Below are 5,456 nucleotides of genomic sequence, written 5' to 3'. Positions count from 1 at the left end.
ATAAATCTTCTCTAATTGTTTCTTAGCTTGAGTTAACTCTCCTTTCACAATGATATTGCACTTCTCTAATTCTGGATGCTCTATTTTGATAGAATCTAATTTAGATGTCACTTTTAACAAATGAGGTCTTAGATCTGCATTCTCAAATTTTAGATTTGAATCAAACTTGTCATCATCTTTCTTTAAACTCAATTTCAGTTCAGCAATTTTCAACTCATGTTTCAGAATCTCATTTTCTTTCTTAAGGGTTGCTACCTCATCACTATCACTAGTCTACTCTTTAGGATCTTTTTTATATTTGAGAAAATCAATCTTATCTTTTAGTTTACCAATGTAATATTTTCCATCTTCACACCTTTCTTTTAGGTTGTCTCTTTCTTCTGTAAGAAGATCAATTTGCTCAAGGGCATCTTCAAGATTCCTCTTCAATTGTTCAATATCTATAGGGATCTTACTCAAGTTGTTAAGCCTCTTCTGAGTAACTATGCTCTGATACCAATTGTTAGAAATAGATAATATTGAGAGGGGGGTGAATCAGTATTCTAAAAACTTTTGCCTACAATTGGATATTGTTAATTACTTTACAACATGCATATGAAAGTAAATCAATAATGTTGAACGGTAAATAAATCCATACACAGAGAACTTATAACACCATATTTTGTTAACTAGGGAAACCCTGGCCAAGGGAAAACCTGATGGGGATGGTACCCACAAAATGATCCACTAAACAAAAGAATCGTGTTAAAGATGTTGACCCTGTTAGGAGTCTATGAATTACATATAGTGTCTCAGTCTTTGTTAGAGGACTAGGCCCTATTAAGAGCCTCAACCCTGTTAGGAGTTGGTATTACAAGTACATATGTATGCAAGAAGAGCCCATTGCTCAAACATGCAATTATACAATTCAATGCCTTAAACAAAACAAGATAAATACAATAGCCTCTTATCTGTTGATTGTTGTGCTTTGCATATCTTTGATCTTACATCAGAATTTTCATCATAGATCTCTCGCCTAAGTTTGCATGTCACATACTCAGTTCGCATTTGCACCATATACTTTGCATTTACATCATCTACTTTGCATATAATGATTTCTTGCTTATATCATTTTCTTTTACAAAACTCTTGCGCAGTTGGCTTGATGCTTTCACATGTTTGGCTATATACAAAATTAGCCAATGCTAACTTAGGGTAAATATCTAGGATGTTGTCCTTAATATAAGTAATTATTTCATGGCCGAAATAATTCCTTAACATATTATTAATCCTTTTTTGATATACTCTAGTATGTCTTGTTCTTTGCCTTTACTAGTGTTTTACCTATAACTTAGTTTGTACTGGCCGTACTGATCTTCACACTTAGGTACGCCATTATGACACTTAGTTCTACATATCCTTAACTACGCACGTGCTAATTGTCACTGTAGAGTTTGCAATACTAAAATTACCTTTGAACTAATATCAAAACTATCTAATACTTGGAAAATTTTCTGTCTCTGATCATGGGATCTCTAGCTGTAAGTTCTGCCTTCTATTCCATAATAATATGTTTCCATAAATGACAACCCTTGACTTTACTAACTTAGCCATATTGCTAACACTTATCACTATATAATTCTTATCCTTGATAATGCAAGTATTTTTTGCAATCTCTAACTGATATCCCTTGTCAACAAGATGTTCAACACTCAAAATATTATGTTGGAAACCATCCACAAAGTAAACATCCTTAATGTTAGTATTTCCATCAAGTGTAAAAGACCTTTTTTTTATGTGACATGTTACATTATTTCCAACTTTGACTACTCCTCCATCATAACTATTGAATTCAACAAATTTATTCATATCTCTAACAAGCAAGAATTTGGTTACCTTTAGGCAGGGTAAGTCCTTTGATTTTCTTATCTTCTACTTCTTCTTTTCGATTTCTACTGGCATAATCTCCACTTGTACTCACACTTCTTTTCAATATAGGTATATCCTTCTGCATGCTAAAAGTTGTTTCCACACTAGGTAGATCTTCATTTTGTTTCATCCACAACTAATATTACTACAATCTTGCAAGAAGAGTTTTCTTTATAAAGTTATGTGTACGCAAAATAATTGTCTGGCTAATGCTCTAAATTCAACACTCCATCTTAACAAGGCAGGACATGATTATAACATGGTGATTTGGCTTCTCATTAGTCTCACCATTTAGATTCTCATCAACACAGTTAGAAATTATTTGATTATTGGCTCACTCAAGGACACTAATATTGTCTATCAAATAATTTACCTTGAACACAAAGCTCATAAATATGATGATCATCCACTCATTGTGGGACTGATCTAGTATATCATGATAATTGCTCAAGGATTTGAAACATCAATTCAAATAGTATCATGGTATATGGCTCAACCTAAGACAACCATAATGAAGTCAACTATGATACTTTTGTTATCATATATATTTTGGGACATTCAGGGACAACACTTAAGGAAGTTTATGATAGCTAGTCAATCTATGCATGAGTTTGTCACCTCAAAGTATAGACCTAACAAATCATGAAAGATCGTCACCTTTCATAAAAAACTTACATGTGTAAACTAGTGACTCATAACACACACACACACACACACACACACACACACACACACACAATAGTTCATGTGTGTGTGTGTGTGTGTCTACACATACACACACACACATATGCATATGTACACACTATATATGTGTATGTATATGTATACATATACACACATATGTATATGTATATGTATGTATATGTATACATATATATATATATATACACATATGTACGTACGTACGTACATACATACATATGTACGTACATACATACATACATACATACATACATACATACATACATACATATATATATATATATATACATACATGTACATATGTATATTTATGTATGTGTATGTGTGAAAATCTAACCTGTCGGGAGCACATGTAAACAAGCAAATGTTACTAGCATGTGCATATCAAAGATTCAAAAGAAAGAAAAATACAATTAATTCTATGCTTGAGTTTTACAACTTAGTACAACCGAAAATAAAAAGTCCCCACGCAATCTCAAAGTAGTGCAACAAGGGTGCCCATAAGAGGTCTTGTTGGTTGTGTTTTCGATTGTGGGATGTGAATGTGCTCTCCCAAACACAACTATGAATCCCAATGATATGAAAATGCAACAATGAATGTGAACCTATGCTAAATGATCAAGAATACCTCAAGAGATGGCTATGGAAACAACCATTATTGAGACCATTCAAATAAATGAGTGATGGATGCAAGAAATCAACTAAGTTAACAATGCAAATGGAAGTGAACTAGCAACTACCAAAGATTAATAACAATGTATAAAAATCACTAAAAATCACTAGAAAGCTCTAGGTCTAACCTAGCATGATAACAATGCATATGAGGGAGATGAAAAGTGCCTGAGACAAGGGCTCTATTTATAGGCTTGAGAGAGGCCTTGGGGAGGTGGCATCCATGTAACATCCACATAGGTGCCACAAGGGAGACACATGGACTAAGGGGACAAGCCATACAAAGGTCAACATAAACCTTTTTAGTGAAAGTGATGGCTCATAGTTTGCTCACACATGTGTGAGAAACCTTGGAGAAAGGAAATGGGGACAAGTGTGTAAGAGTGCAAGAATTTTTGGATAAAATAATAAAATGGAAGCTTTATTGGGTCTTGAGTTGCTCACACATGTGAGCAAACACTTAGGAGCTAAAAGGTGTTTAGAAAGGTGTTTAGGATAATTAAGTGAGATTAATTAATGGACAGGCTTAGAAGGATGAAAGTGATGGTGGTAGACTAGGTTTTAGGTGGGATTAGGATTTAATTAAATAAGATTTAACTTAATCACAGGATTACATAATTTAATGAAGTGGAGGGAATTAAATAAATTAAGATTTATTTAAATGGGGATTTATGGAGCACTATGTATTAAATAAATTTAATACATTAGGGGGGATGTATTTAAATTAAATTAAAATACCTTAAGGAAATGAACCTATTTAATTAAATAATTAGAATAATATGAAAAATATAATTAATTAATTATAATATCAAAAGAAATATTAAATAAATTAATATAGTGTTTGGGACAATTTTACATGTCTACATTTTGCCTCTCTTTGATGTGATGTTGAGATGATATTATATAAAAAAAAGAAGAAAAAAAAGTTGCCCTAGAGAGGATAGGAGTCCTAGGAGTTGTGTCATAGCAACAAGAAGGGAGGAGGGTGCCCGCTCATGAAAATAGAGCAAAAAATAAATTTTGCGCTATTTTCACGAAAAGGACTCTATAAGAAAAGAAAGGGTAGGAAAAAGGCATAGATGAACACTTTGCATGACTTGGGATAAACAGGGGTAGACATGGCCAAAGAAAGGATACAAGCTCAAAAGCGGACCTCAAAGGGCCTATATAAGCGTCCAAGGGGCACATGGAAGAGTCATTTGCACACCTAGAGAGCATAAAACTAGAGTGAAGGATGATTCTGATTGAGAGACTACACCTTGGTGAGTGCGTTCGAGAGCACCAAAGGTCAGTCGACATGGGAGCATCGGGAAGTTGACTATCCCTACTTGTAAAATTTTTAATTACGCATTTAATTTTGGCATTTATTGCACATTAAATGGGGAAAAAATGGGGTCAAGGGGTAGATGTTAGTTCTCTGCTCCGTTGTCTTCGTAGACAACAAACTGGGAAAGACAACTTTGCTGAGATGACATGATATGTCTTATTGCCTTTGAAGACGACAAGGTTCATCCTGTCATTTGCATAGACATTGAAAGGGGGAAGCAATAAGTCAGAGACGAGGTCAGAGACGACGATTTCCATGTCGTCTCTGCAAATGACAAATTTTTAGCCGTTGGAGATGCCGAATGAACGTCTCTATGGTTTGTCATGTCTGCCAATTATCGCCTACGTAGATTGGTGTCTCTGTTGATTAGTCCATGTCATCGTCTGTGCAGATGATAGATTTCTAGCTGCCGGTGGGAAATCTGACATTTGCGCAACCACTGGAGATGCTAGATGACGTCTCCATGGTTTTTCATCTTTGCCAGTTCTCGCTTGCGTAGATTGGCATCTTCGCTGATTTGGAATAATCGATAGATGCGGGTGATGGGGATAATTGGGGAGGTAACAGAGCATGATGCCCTATGCTTAGATAAGCAAAAAAGAGCTAGAAAACATATGGTAAAGTGACTAGTGCATGTCTATGCTGTAGATGGTGATAGTGACATTTTGGTCATGGGAGCATTATCCCCCTACGATGGTGTTAGTGGAGAGACTCACAGAGGTTGAGTGGGGACATGTGCAACTGTGTGGACTAGAGCACATCCATGAGTGGCCAGATTTGAGGGCACACTAAACATGTTTGTCAACATTGATAAAGTGGTGGCATACACTGACCTCTAGCTTTCATT

This window comes from Cupressus sempervirens, chromosome 11 (genome assembly GCF_028749045.1).
Source record: "Cupressus sempervirens isolate cs-2001-9-10 chromosome 11, ASM2874904v1, whole genome shotgun sequence".
NCBI classification, from domain to species: Eukaryota; Viridiplantae; Streptophyta; class Pinopsida; order Cupressales; family Cupressaceae; genus Cupressus; species Cupressus sempervirens.
This window is presented reverse-complemented; position numbering follows the sequence as displayed.